This window comes from Schistocerca piceifrons, chromosome X (genome assembly GCF_021461385.2).
Source record: "Schistocerca piceifrons isolate TAMUIC-IGC-003096 chromosome X, iqSchPice1.1, whole genome shotgun sequence".
Lineage (NCBI taxonomy): Eukaryota > Metazoa > Arthropoda > Insecta > Orthoptera > Acrididae > Schistocerca > Schistocerca piceifrons.
The window spans coordinates 241,180,808-241,195,805 of NC_060149.1; the positions used below are offsets into that span (position 1 = coordinate 241,180,808).

Consider the following 14,998-nt stretch of genomic DNA (forward strand, 5'->3'; position numbering starts at 1 on the left):
ATTTTAACGATGTTCCGATTATTGGCGGAAAAGTCTGAGGGAAGGTCATGGAGTAGCTTATTTTCCCAAGTTCTGATCTTCCCGCGTGTTCGTCAGCGCGTAACGAACGTAGTGGACAGGCTGCAAGATCCTGCCCTGCCCAGGGCAAGAGCGCGCTATCAGGGTTTGTGGTACGAGTATATCAACCATCTGTGGGGCGACGTGCGGGACAGCCAGTCATTACCGACGACAGGTTATTTCAGGGCCGCTGATTAATGGTTACCGGACACCGCGCACAAATCTACGATTGCATCTCAAAGACGAAATTACACACTCTGCCGGCAAACGTATGTAGTAATCCTCTCGGAAGAGGTATCGCCGTCTTTTGAAGTGTGGGCCGAGAGCGGTCACACAGCGCTGTTGGGGAGCATCCCAGCTATAAATGCCAACAGTAAATTGCGAAGTCCACGCGTAGAAAACTCCACACAGCCGACGAAGGAATAAAGAGGCTCTAATTCTTATACAGACCAGAAAGTGGTCTACATAAACCGGGGGAGTGCACTTAATTCACAACTTTACACCGATGGAAATGGTACTGCTGGACTTAGTATCAGGCGAGATCGACGAGGATAGGCCAATCACAGAGCCGAACACTTATCGAACTTCACGTGGTACGATCTACATGCTTCATGGCATGGCCCAAGTGATAAACATGATAAGAGTTCTTCTTGTGATGTACTAGGACGAAAACAGAAATAGTGGTAAGGAATGGAGTAGGAAGCAACAAGATACTTTGCATTAATTTTAACAGGATCTGACGATGCAATTCTACCGAAGCGCGTCGTGAGATGATAAATAAGAACTTATTTTGGTGACCAAGACAAGTGTATTATCATTTAGTGCCACAAATGATGGTAGATCTCCTGACAGGCTGCTTGTCTGAAGTGATAATAGATTCCACATTACCTAGCTCACGACGCACTCTTGTGGCAGAAGGGGAGTTATGTTTAAAGATATACAGGGTGTTACAAAAAGGTACGACCAAACTTTCAGGAAACATTCCTCACACACAAATAAAGAAAAGATGTTATGTGGACATGTGTCCGGAAACGCTTAATTTCCATGTTAGAGCTCATTTTAGTTTCGTCAGTACGTACTGTTCTTCCTTGATTCAACGCCAGTTGGCCCAATTGAAGGAAGGTAATGTTGACTTCGGTGCTTGTGTTGATATCCGACTCATTGCTTTACAGTACTAGCATCAAGCACACCAGTATGTAGCATCAACAGGTTAGTGTTCATCACGAACGTGGTTTTGCAGTCAGTGCAATGTTTATAAATGCGGAGTTGGCAGATGCCCATTTGATGTATGGATTAGCACGGGGCAATAGCCGTGGCGCGGTACGTTTGTGTCGAGACAGATTTCCAGAATGAAGGTGTCCCGACAGGAAGACGTTCGAAGCTATTGATCGGCGTCTTAGGAAGCACGGAACGTTCGAGCCTATTACTCGAGACTAGGGAAGACCTAGAACGACGAGGACACCTGCAATGGACGAGGCAATTCTTCGTGCAGTTGATGATTACCCTAATGTCAGCTGCTGTACAAGGTAACGTTGACCATGTCACTGTATGGAAAGTGCTACGGGAGAACCAGTTGTTTCCGTACCACGTACAGCGTGTGCAGGCGCTATCAGCAGCTGATTGGCCTCCACGGGTACACTTCTGTGAATGGTTCATCCAACAATGTGTCAATCCTCATTTCAGTGCAAATGTTCTCTTTACGGATGAGGCTTCATTCCAACGTGATCAAACTGTATTTTTTCACAATCAACATGTGTGGGCTGACGAGAATCCGCACGCAATCGTGCAATCACGTCATCAACACAGATTTTCTGCGAACGTTTGGGCAGGCATTGTTGGTGATGTCTTGATTGTGCCCCATGTTCTTCCACCTACGCGCAATGGAGCACGTTATCATGATTTCATACGGGATACTCTACCTGTGCTGCTAGAACATGTGCCTTTACAAGTACGACACAACATGTGGTTTATGCACGATGGAGCTCCTGCACATTTCAGTCGAAGTGTTCGTACGCTACTCAACAACAGATTCGGTGGCCGATGGATTGGTAGAGGCGGACCAATTCCATGGCCTCCACGCTCTCCTGACCTCAACCCTCTTGACTTTCATTTATGGGGGATTTGAAAGCTCTTGTCTACGCAACCTCGGTACCAAATGTAGAGGCTCTTCGTTCTCGTATTGTGGACGGCTGTGATACAATACGCCATTCTCCAGGGTTGCATCAGCGCATCAGGGATTCCATGCGACGGAGGGTGGATGCATATATCCTCGCTAACGGAGGACATTTTGAACATTTCCTGTAAGAAAGTGTTTAAAGTCACGCTGGTACGTTCTGTTGCTGTGTGTTTCCATTCCATGATTAATGTGATTTGAAGAGAAGTAATAAAATGAGCTCTAACATGGAAAGTAAGCGTTTCCGGACACATGTCGACATAACAAATTTTCTTTCTTTGTGTGTGAGGAATGTTTCCAGAAAGTTTGGCCGTACCTTTTTGTAACACCCTGTATTGTTTTACTGAAGCTAGTTGTTACAATAACGTGAGTTAAACGTACAAATAAGAGGACAAAGTTACTGCTCTATGCAAAATTCTCTCCTGTGTCTGTGAATGAATGTGCACTTACGTGCAGTAGTCGGATTCTACGTAGTTTAGTAAATGACTGATCTCCGACGTCTAAAGTAGAGGATGGAAATACAGGTATTTTAAATTTTAACACAGTATCTGTAACCGAAAAACACTGATGAGAACAGAGTTGCAGTTTTATAAACATATTAAATGTAGTTTTGGAAAATAAAAACCACTTTTCCTTTTTGCGGTGCAAAACAAATATTTCTGTGCTTGCTCCGGATGATAGCCACGCAAAGTTGGTTTTAAATGTAGATCTAACCAAATGGATTCATTAAACTTTACGGGACGGAAAAAACTGAGTTTTTGCTTTCGTTTGAAGTTCTTTGTATGCCTAAAGAACTTTGTTTTAATATGGTCCTTTGAAGATTTACGACAGAATTCTCACTTCAGACCGCCTCCTGGTCTAGTAGGATTCAACTATGCCTCCTAACAGCATCGTGGCACTAAAACTACCTGCGTAGTTGTAATATTACCTCCCTGCCTGTCAGAGTGGCGAGACAGAAAGCCAGTCAGGCAAGAGGGTGCGCCGTATACTCACTTTTTAGTTGAGCTTTTGGGCTTTTCCCCAATTTCCCATTCGCACCATTATTTCTGTTTACAAATTTACAATCAACGGGTGAGTATTTTGTTTCTATGACCGGATGTCATTCGTTTCGTCTCTTGGTCATTTACCCGAGAGAAAAGCGAGTACCCAATCCACTTTCCAATCGCGAACATTTTCTCTTGTGTGTTTCCTCTATCTTGTGTTTGTAATTATGAGCCGGAGAAGGACATCCAACCCAGCATTTGTATGGGCGAGTGTAAAACGCCTTACGAACACCAACGGTAGATAATCCTGCTCGAGGATTCGATTCGTGTTTGCTCACCTGAACCTAGGGCGTTAATTAGAATTATTTATTAATACGTTCAGCTGCTGACGGGAGTTGATATATATCAACGGGGACAGGTGAAAATGCGTGTCCCGACCGGGACTCGAACCCGGGATCTCCTGCTTACATGGCAGACGCTCTGTCCATCTGGGCCACCGAGGGCACAGAGGATAGTGCGACTGCAGGAAGTATCTCCTGCACGCCTCCGGCGAGACCAACATTCCCATCTTATATGTCCACACACTACATTCGTAGTGTTCCTACCCAACACACTCATTACTCGTGGAAGACATTCTTACCAAGTCTCGTATGAGTTTGGGTAGTATGCGTGCATCCGTCCAGAGGAAGAAGGTCATGGCCGGTATTGCCAGAACTATATACTTATATGTCTGTTCTTTCAGACATGTCCGAAAGAACAGACACCATATCCATATAAGTATATAGGGCGTTAATCGTTAAACGAGCCCATGCTCATATGAGGCAACTAACTTTTAAAGATAATTTGTAACTGCCTATGGCTCTGAGCACTATGGGACTCACCTTCTGAGGTCATCAGTGCCCTACAACTTAGAACTGCTTAAACCTAACTAACCTAAGGACAACACACACATCCATGCCCGAGGCAGGATTCGAACTTGCGACCGTAGCGGTCTCGCTGATCCAGACTGTAGCACCTAGAACCGCACGGTCACTCCGGCCGGCAACTGCCTATGGATAAAGGTAAGATTCAGCTATTACAGACTGCTGGACGAGTTATTAAGCTTATAATACATGCAGACTGTATATGTAATTAGAATTTGCTTGTATGAAACTTCATGTGGAATTCGATAAACCCAACAATAACTGGATCGAATCGTCTGGAGGTATAATCCGAATTCTCTACGTTTGTCTACGGCGGAAGCAAATGGCCTCCATCCATATACTATCCAAATTCGCTCTAAAATCAGATGAGCAAATGCACTGTGCATACCATCCACAATGACCACGTATAACTGAAGGAATATTCCAGATATTCCATACAAAATACAGATTTCTCACTCACAGAAAATCTGTTGAGGCATAGTTATGTTCGACATAGGTAATGAAATACATTGATTATCCAAAACATTATGGCCACTTGCTTAATATCGAGTTGGTCCACCTACCGAACATCATAGAGTAGCGATTCTGCCTGGCATGTGTTCCACGTATGCTTGGTAGGTTTCCAGAGGTATGGGACAGCAGGTATCTACGTACGTATCACGCAATTACAGTAAATTACGGGCTGCTGCTGTATGCACGCGCATCTAGCTCCAGATACGTGTTCCATCTGACTAAATGTGCGTTTACTTTCAAGATCCTCAAACCACTGTGGTACGATTCTACCCATAGCCTGCTGGAACATTTCATCGACATCAAGGAAGACATCAGCCATTAAGGGATGTAGATGGTCTGCAGTACTGCTCACGTAGTACAAAACTGGCATAAAGCCTTCTTTTACTATCAGAGGTTGCACGGAAGTCCAGATGAATGTTTTCCATACCACTACACTACACCCACCGATCTGCGTCCGTAGCGCAGTGCATGTTTGGAGGCGACACACGTCCATTGATTCACGGTTCAATCTCTATGATCCCGTTCCCATTTCAGTGATAACTGACGATGTCGTTGGATCAACACGGGAACACGTGGGAGGTCGACTGCTGTCTAGCTTCATGTTCACCAATGTGCGCTGAACGGTGTGCTTCGATAGACGTTTACCTGCACCCGCATTATACTCTGTTGTTAGATGTGCCATTACACGCCGGTTTTGTGCTTTATAGAACGAGGAAGCCTCTGACGTCTATGTTCTCTGATGAGTTATGGAAGTCCAATATCTAGTCGCCTACTCAGGGTTTCACCCTCCTTCGGACTCTTCCCGTAGATGATCATGACAGGTGACCAGTTTCGACGTTTCCGAGGTGATCGTTTCCAGGCACCAGACCATAACAACCTTCATACTGTCGAAGTCGCTCATCTCAGTGGATTTCCCCATTTCCCGTCCATTAGGCTCATCAGTGTGCCTAGGAGTATATTAACACATAAACATCTAGACACATGTGAAACACGTTACCAATAGAATCAGATACTGGTTCACATACAGGGTGACCCAAAAGTCCGTTCACATTTGAAAATGCCCTAATTCGCAGAATAATGTAGCTAGAGAGGTAAATATTGACATACATGCCTGAAATGAGATGGGGTTTTATTGAAACCGAAAATTAGTGCAAAAACTGGCCGCCAAATGCTGCTGGACAGCAACACGTCAGTGACGCCTCATGGCAATCGTGTACAAAATGAGTTGTAATGAGAGAGGGGCGCGGAGAGCATTTATGGTGTGGGCACTTCAGAAAATAGAGTAGACGGCGATTGGTGGTCTAATGTGTTGTGGACCGACGAAGCCCATTTCACGTCCCGAAGGTCTGTCAACATCCGTATCTGCACAATTTGACCTACCGAAAACCATAGAATGTCGTGGAATGTCGTGGACAGTCCACTGCGTGCCGATAAAATTTACCACATCTTTCGTGATCGGACCCTTTTCTGAGAGGAAATGTGGGGTGCTGGTTTTCAAACTCTCAGTGTGACGGGGTAGCCGCGAGGTCTCAGGCGGCTTGTCACGGTCCGCGCGGCTCCCTCCCCGTCGGAGGTTCGAGTCCTCCCTCGGGCATGGGTGTGTTTCTTGTACTTAGCTCAAGTTAGTTTAACGTAGATTAAGTAGTGGGTAAGCTTAGGGGCCGATGACCTCAGTAGTTTGGTCCCATAAGGCCTTACCACAAATTTCCAAATTTCTCAGCGTGACGTCGATATGTTAAGATTCGTATCATCCCTAGGCTGGCTGATAAACACCTGCTGGTAGGTACGATATTTATCCGGGATGGTGCTGCAACCCACATTGCTACCCGTGTGAAAGGTCTCTTGCGAGCAGCGTTTGATGAGAGTCGCGTGCTTAGCTACCACTTCCGTAATGCTTGACCACCCAGGTCCCCCAGACCTCAATCCGTGTGATTATTGGTTGTGGATTTACCTCAAGTTGTAAGTCCACTGCGATAGTCCTGCCTCATTAGGGATGCTAAAAGATAACATCCTACGGCAACATCTCACCATACCTACTGATATACTGTACAGTGATAGTCAAAACATTGCCTCTCGACTACAGGCATTGTCGCTAAATTGTGGGCGACATGTTGAGCATTTGTTATAAACAACGTCGGCTTTTCTAAAAATCAGTTGTTATGCTAATTATTGCTTTTGTATCACACGAAACGAGATCTACTAGTCATTTTGTATACTATTTTTGGTTTCAATAACACCACATGTCATTTCAAGGTATTACCCCTCCGTCTACATTATTCTGTGAAAAACTGAATTTTCGAATGTTAACTGACTTTCGTGTCACCCTATACCTTACTACAGAGACGGCATCTATGCAACTAAAATCCTTATTTCTTCAGTCCTGAGTTATGATTCTTATCTCCTGTCTCAGTTAGTGAAAGATACACGAAAACAAGTGCTATATAATTTTGCGTATTACTCTTTCGGGGTACCATACGTGCACTTAAGGTCTCATCTCAATTTCGCTGATACAGACAGCGAAACGACCATACTCAATATATTTACTATCCGAAAATTAATAAGATTCGTCTCAGAAACAATGAAAATTGTACATATTTCTTCATTCCTTATATTAGCTTAGCAAGATCATCAAGACGCCCTCACACTCGCCGGCCGGTGTGACCGTGCGGTTCTACGCGCTTCAGTCTGGAACCGCGTGATCGCTACGGTCGCAGGTTCGAATCCTGCTTCGGGCATGGATGTGTGTGATGTCCTTAGGTTAGTTAGGTTTAAGTAGTTCTAAGATCTAGGGGACTGATGACCAGAGATGTTAAGTCCCATAGTGCTCAGAGCCATTTGAACCATTTTTGAACCCTCACCCTCTTAAGTGCTCTTGAGGCGAGGAGTTCGCTGCTATTTCACAAAAAACGTTTAAGCTTATATATTTGTTGAATGGAGTATTCAGAATTTTATTCCAGAAGTGTGTTTTGTTGTGACATTAGTTCAAACCGATTTAACAGGATAGGAGTATAAGATGGGAGCGTTCATAGTAACGAGGAGACGGCTTAAATTAAATCAGCAAGGAATCACGTAGTTAGCGATCCTCGATTTAGAATCGTTTAGTTTAGGGTTAAGGAAGCATCAGTGAAACGGCAGAGCGAGAAGAACTCATGCGCGCATGTCTGCCACCTTTGCTGATCGATCCCTCATTCCCCGCAGGAACATGGAGCCGGCGCTCACAGCTTTGATTTCCTCCTGATTTCGTTCTCGTTCACGTTTGTCAAAGCTCGCAGCTGTGTGTTATCTTTCCAGTTACAAAAAACAGAGCAGCAGGAAGAAGATTTGACAATTTTTGTTTCTGTGATCGCAACATAGAACTGGGAACAGAGATCAGCAGTTATTTGTTCTTCATGTAGCAACCTCAACCCAACACGAAGTCGTACTAAGACGCTGTACGTGGTACCTAAGTGATTGTTCCTGTTTTGCTGATAAATTAATTACATGCTGTTATTATATGTATTACAAGCTCATTTAACTCTAGCACATTGCCAGTACGTTTCTTAACAAATTCGACTGTTGCCTTCACTGGTCCTCTTGGACGATGACTACCATATGTCTTAGAACTCTGTGTCACGATGTGTTCAGTCCACAATTCCAAAGGTAAGCATATACATTAGTAAATACCTATTCAACCTCGTTTCTGTCACGACATATCTTCTTGTCCAGACTTAGATGTAGAAGCTTATTTAGAATCGTTTGACTGTTATGTACACTTCAATCATTCAAACAATTACGTCTAGTAAGAAATCAAGTTTTTCCTAGAACTCCACATGAATTGGGGAGGAACGTAGACTGAATATAATATAATAAACATATAATCTATTGTTCTTCATTGAAGAACAGAATCGCATTCAGGAGACGCATGAGCTTGCTCGAACAACTGTAGCTAGTTGATGGATTACATAGGAAACACCATGTTTCTTTCTTTTTTCTCATTTTCCTGCCGGAACTCACGAAGTGCTTTATATGTTCCACTAAACACCGAAACAACGGCTGAGCTTGATGGTAATGAGATCAGCATTTTGCACCATTACCTTCCGAAGACATCGGAGGCCAGTGTGCAGAAGAAGGAAGTAAGGATTGAGTAATTGATATGGATACCTCTAGTTGAATTCGAGCTGGTAAGCATGAATAATAAAACAATAGCTGCAAACGAATGACCCAAAATTTATTACAAAAATTCCAAATAAAGAATGAGTCCAACGACGAAAGTTCATTTATTTACGCATTACTCTTCAGTAAGGGACTTTCTACATGTGAGCTGTGCATATTGTCGTCAGTCATGGTCACAAAGGATTTTAACCATTAAATAATCCCCTGATATCCTGCATACATCCTTTCTTCGTTTATTCTTTGAAGAAACTGTCTTGCACAACCTTGGTCATACACCTATCACATCACTTGGTATGGTGAAGTTTCGTTTTACATTCACTGATTTTTGTTATGTTTAATGCTGAAATTTTCTTTGTTGAACCTCTTCTTTTTTATTAAAAAAATTCTACACTCACTGTATGTCTACAACAACTATAAGCAGTCAGTAGTTTAAGGCCTTAAGTGCGAATCAGGAGAATAGTGTACACAATGTACAGCTTATACAATAACGGAACGGAAAGAGACGCGTCTACTTAAGGGAGAAGCAACGTGAGTAGACGCATCTGCTCTGCTACCCCAGAAGAATGAATCACTTCACCAATGACTGCTGTTAGTTCACCAAATAACAAAGTCAAGTGTAATGTACAGCATGCAACGCGATGCGCAGCGAAATGCCAATTGTGACATACTGCTGTGTTAGAACCCCCCGAGCTCATGGGTTGTAATACGTCGGAACGATCGAGAGGTAAGGTTTGAGAGAGAGGGGTGACTCACGTCGAAGCGTGCAGAAAAACACAGGCAAGTGTGTCACTGACTTTATTATATCGAAGATACGCAGCGGGCCTCCTGCTGAATTCGGCGATGGTGCCGCACACCATGCCAATCCCGGAATTGCGGACGTAGCGCTCCTATTGACGGCACGGCTAAGCGGCGGCCACGTGCCCCGGAACACGGTTGACTGCTCCCTCAAGCGCGACTCGTGCATCCCATGTAGAGCGCCGAAGGGAGACAACCGACCGCCGTCGTTGTAGTAAGCCTTAGCAGCTCCGGCCGCACGCAGAGAGATCTTGCACCCAGGAGGCCGCGAGTTCGCGCCCAGCCACCCCCCTGCAGACGGCAGCTTGCAGTTCTCTGGACGATGCCTCCTAGAGAGCGGAGTCTAGCAGCCCTCTCGCTCCTCGCGCCGATGCAGCTCCAAGGTGCGACGCGCCACGCCGCGGCAATGACGCGACCGTGCAGCGTAGTATGGAGGTAGCTTCAGCGATATCCATCACCAAAAGGTCGTCGTGGTTGGCTTGAAACTTAAGCAATCGTTATTTTCACCGGCTCTAGAAGCGGACAAAATGGCGACACGAGTGCCCTCTTTGAGCATTTGGGGTTGCTTATTCATACGTCTTTCCCCTACGCCTCTGACGTAGTTGCTCTGGAGGGTACATGTTGAGTGCTCTTTGATAATTACAACGTCAGCTTTTCTAAGCTCGCTTCGGCCCCTACACATAGGGCACTAGGCGCTGTTGTAACTGCAACGTACTGGTTCTTCACAGCACGTCGTTGGGCTGTACTGCGCTGATTTCTTTACACTTATATTCAGTGCCCGCCGGGCCGTGCCTTCTAGCCTGCGAGCGGTAGTAAATCTGCCTCCGCAGAACCGTTTGCCAAATATCAACATTGCCCGTGCATGCCATCCGATGTGCCAGTCGGTGCCTTATCTACTGACTCACAGGTAGAGCTGCACGGTATTTACAAAAAGTGGCTCAAATGGCTCTGAGCACTATGGGACTTAACATCTGAGGTCATCAGTCCCCTAGAACTTAGAGCTACTTAAACCTAACTAACCTAAGGACATCACACACATCCATGCCCGAGGCAGGATTCGAACCTGCGACCGTAGCAGTCGCGCGGTTCCGGACTGCGCGCCTAGAACCGCGAGATTTGTTCTCATATGACAGTTGCAGATGTAAAGGTTTTATGATGTGCTTGGTGTTCAATACAGCGATTGTCCGTTGTGGCGGTGTGACATGGTCCACCAAAACTTTGACAACGTGTGTGCCTGCCCTCACGTTCCCATATAGTCCGACATCGGGCAACTGTCACATCACAGTGTCCCACAAATCTGGATTTGGTGCGACTCAACCAGCCTGCCAAATGGAAGCTCACAGTGGGGCCCCTTTCAAACTCTGTCAGGTGCAGCAACGCCGTCTCACACGAGCATGCTGCATCTCTGTGTGCTTCACAGTGATCGTTCGATATCTGGAGCTGTTCGCATCTATTACATACCTTACTACACCTTGCAACAGCTCATAACGTGAACAGCACTACTCTAGTGGCCGTTCCACCTGTTATAGAGAATTGCAACTCTAATATTTTACATACCCACTGGTGTAGAAATTTACACTGATATCCAGCCATATAGTCTGTGTGATTCACTCTTTTATGTCAAACAGTCTACGTTTCTCAAGCTTTATTCTAACACTTACGTTGTCCTTGTGGCAGTCTGTGTAAAGAATTTCCACATAGTTTACAGGTAAATACACTATAAGGCAAAAAAAGTACGCACCACGAAGGACTTATCCGAATAGGCCAGAAATAGGTAGATGTGGTGTACATCGTCGAAGTACCGCTGTGCTGTATGTGTGCCGCGGATGAGAGCCCAAGGGGCTGTAACGGGACATCCTCCTCCAGCATTACTTTTCCTCAACAGTTATTTTTCGAATTCTGGACAGGTCAGTATCATCTAAGTTGCTTTCCTGAAAACTTTCATATAATTTTACACACAATGTGTTATATTTCAGGGCCAACGGCCTTACCGCAGTGGTAACACCGGTTCCCGTCAGATCACTGAAGTTAAGCGCTGTCGGGCTGGGCTAGCACTTGGATGGGTGACCCATCCAGTCTGCCGAGCGCTGTTGGCAAGCAGGGTGCACTCAGCCCTAGTGAGGCAAACTGAGGAGCTACTTGATTGAGAAGTAGCGGCTCCGGTCTCGGAAACGGACATATGACCGGGAGAGCGGTGTGCGGGCCACATGCCCCTCCATATCCGCAACAAGTGACGCCTATGGGCTGACGATGACACGGCGGTCGGTCGGTACCGTTGGGCCTTCATGGCCTGTTCGGGAGGAGTTTAGTTTAGTTTATGTTATATTTCAGGCTAAAATTTATGGAGAGTAATTACTTTGTAAAATATTTTAATCTCGTTGTTATAATCGATAAGTACTAGTTCTGAATGTATAGTTAATATCATTTTTTTAGAAACGTTTGAAATTACGAATTATTGACACACTTAAAATTTCTGTTATTAATTACGCAATCCTGTACTTTTTACTATGTTTATTTCTGGATTCATTTATGAAATAATAATCGAAAATAAGGCTAGTAGAAATTCATTTATTAAGAAAAATTGTAAGCCCTTTGGAATACTGTTATTTCTCCAGAGTGTGGGAGTCGTAAGCATGCCTCTGATGTGATCGGACGTATTTTTGAATTTTTGTGCTAACAATGTAATTTCATCTTTGGTAATGTGCAAAATCAAAAGACGGTATGATATACTAAAATGTGAGAAAATATATTTACGTAAAAACAAATGTTCTGCCACAACACTCTTCAAATATATTTCGATCAATCCAACGGTGAGGACCTAAAATGTGAGATTTTCAGCTTCAAGAATCAGACCGCTAGACAAGAAGAACTGGAGCCATCTCAACATGACAAGCTAAGTAAACTAGGAAGATTATTGTTATCTTCGCTCCTCTCAAATCTTCATAAAAGACTTTGTTTAATGTGTACAATAGAGTAGGAAGGAGGGGGTAGATTACAGACTTCTGCTATGACAGGAAATCACTCCTGGTTGTTGGACCGTATGGCGGGCGGCAGTAAGATGGGTACCCCACCACTGTCTGGAGCGCCTCCAGACATGTCTTCGGCCTGAAATATCATTTACTGGAGTAGAATTGTGCCCCGATGACCAGTGAAGACATGTCTGGAGACGGTCCGGTCAGCAATGGGATACCAGCCTGACTATCGCTCCCCATACGACCTGACAACCAGGAGCAATGGTCTGGGGTGCCATTGTTTTCGCAGCAGGTCCCCTTTAGTTGTCATCCGCTGCATCCTTTCAGCACAGCGGTACGTCGACGATATCCAATTCCACGTTTATTGCCCTTCATGGCAAGCCATCCTGGGCTGTCATTTCATCAAGATAATGCCCACCCACACATGGTGAAATTTTCTACTAATTGTCTGCGTGCTTGCTAGACCCTAAGTTGGCCATAAAGTTCCCCGGATCTCTCCCCAATTGAGAACGTTTGGAGCATTATGTTCAGGGCCCTCCAACCAGCTCGGGATTTTGACGACCAAACCCGCCAATTGGATAGCATTTGGCCCGAAATCCTTCAGGAGGACATCCAATAGCTCTCTCAAACAAAGGCAACGCAAATAACTTTTTGCATAAGTGCCAGATGTGGAACAATGTGTTACAGGGTAAAACTCACCATCTTTTCAGTAATTTTAAGTCTGGTACTACCACGCTTTTTAGCCAAGAATGACGTAAATGTGTCATGTAGACAAATATCAGGACACTCCACACAATATGTACGACGATTACTGATATCATGGTTCACTCCTGTACTTTTCATTTCACAAGTAAGCTTGTTACATATATTTATTCTACAGTTGGAGCATATCCACATTAGACTATCTGTTCCAACAGCCTTATCGTTGTTCTGAATAATATTGCTGTTTCATTGCTAATCTCTTTGCACCCAAAAATAATAATTCGTCGTTAAGAAATACACATCTCCATTTTGTTAAAAATATCAGCCAAATCTTACGTTATATCCAGGTCTACAAGATAATAGGATCTACACAGAGTTCCTACAATATCATGTGTAGCTCATCATGGAGAATTCACCACACAGATAACACTTAAATATATCACACATGCTCTTCTTTAACATTATAGACTGTACTCTGCTCTAATCTTCTGCAATCAACTAGAACACAGCTGACCTATACCTCCCCAGACCCATCATGCTAAGGTTGAAACATAATACACGAGCAATTCTGAATGTATCAACAAGTCTCGACTTGGTTCAAATGGTTCAAATGGCTCTAAGCACTGTGGGACTTAGCATCTGAGGTCATCAGTCCCCTAGACTTAAAACTACTTAAACCTAACTAACCTAAGAACATCACACACATTTATCCGAGGCAGGATTCGAACCTGCGCCCGCAGCAGCCGCGTGGTTCCGGACAGAAGCGCCTAGAACCGCTCGACCACAGTCTCGACTTGTCTGAGTCATAGATGACTAACCATACGTAATACACATCTTAGCACAGAACCCCCGATGTTACACTCATGCGGTTCCCTGCACCCCTCTCCACTTCACTCCCCACAACATGCATGTGACATCAGGAGGTATGTGACAGCACAAATATAACCCATATACAGCGTGTCTCAGAAATGTTACCACAAAATTCGACGGGCTGTAGAGGGTGCACTGAGAAACAAATCGAGGATAGGAACCTGTATCTGGAAACGTCATTCAACGACGCATCGGAACGTCGAAGTTATAGGCGCCGGCGCCTTCTACTACTGCACACTGCCGCAGCAAATGTGATTTTGTGTGTTGACGGGCAGTAGGCGGAACGTCTCACAGTGATGTTTGTCATTCAGTGATCGCGACTGATTGCCACAATCGCCAGTACAGAAGATGGAGTTAGCTGGTGCATAGACAGACCGTATCTCGTATGAATACGATTCTCTGTCGTCTTGATGGATGACGTTTTTGCCCGCGGGTTTCCATCTGCAATTTATTTTCCTCCTGTATACGGAAGAACACTGGAGATTTTAGAGAATTTTAGGAGAAAAACAAACAGTGGATGGAAACACGTATCCGAAACCATCGTCCACCAAGGTAGCAGAGCACTGCATTCATAGAAGAGAAGGCCTTTATATGCAGCAGATAGCTCCGTCTCCTCCAATGGCAATTGTGGCAATCAGTCGCTATCACTGAATAACAGACGATATTGTAAGACGTTCTTCCTAAAGTCTGCAGCGTATAGTCACGTTTGCTGCCGAAGATGTGGCCTAGTGAGAGGCGCTGGCGCCTGTAACTTCGACGCTCTGTTCCGTCGTTTGATGATGTTTTCAGACACGAATTCCTATCCTCGATTTGTTCCTCACGACGCCCCCTACAGCCGCTCGAAGGTAGTCACAACAT

The 14,998-nt window shown here is 44.7% G+C and overlaps 1 pseudogene; it reads left to right on the forward strand.

Moving 5' to 3' along the window:
* The first annotated feature begins 11,573 nt into the window (after window positions 1-11,573).
* On the forward strand, window positions 11,574-11,692 carry LOC124723707 (annotated as a pseudogene).
* The last annotated feature ends 3,306 nt before the right edge of the window (window positions 11,693-14,998 follow it).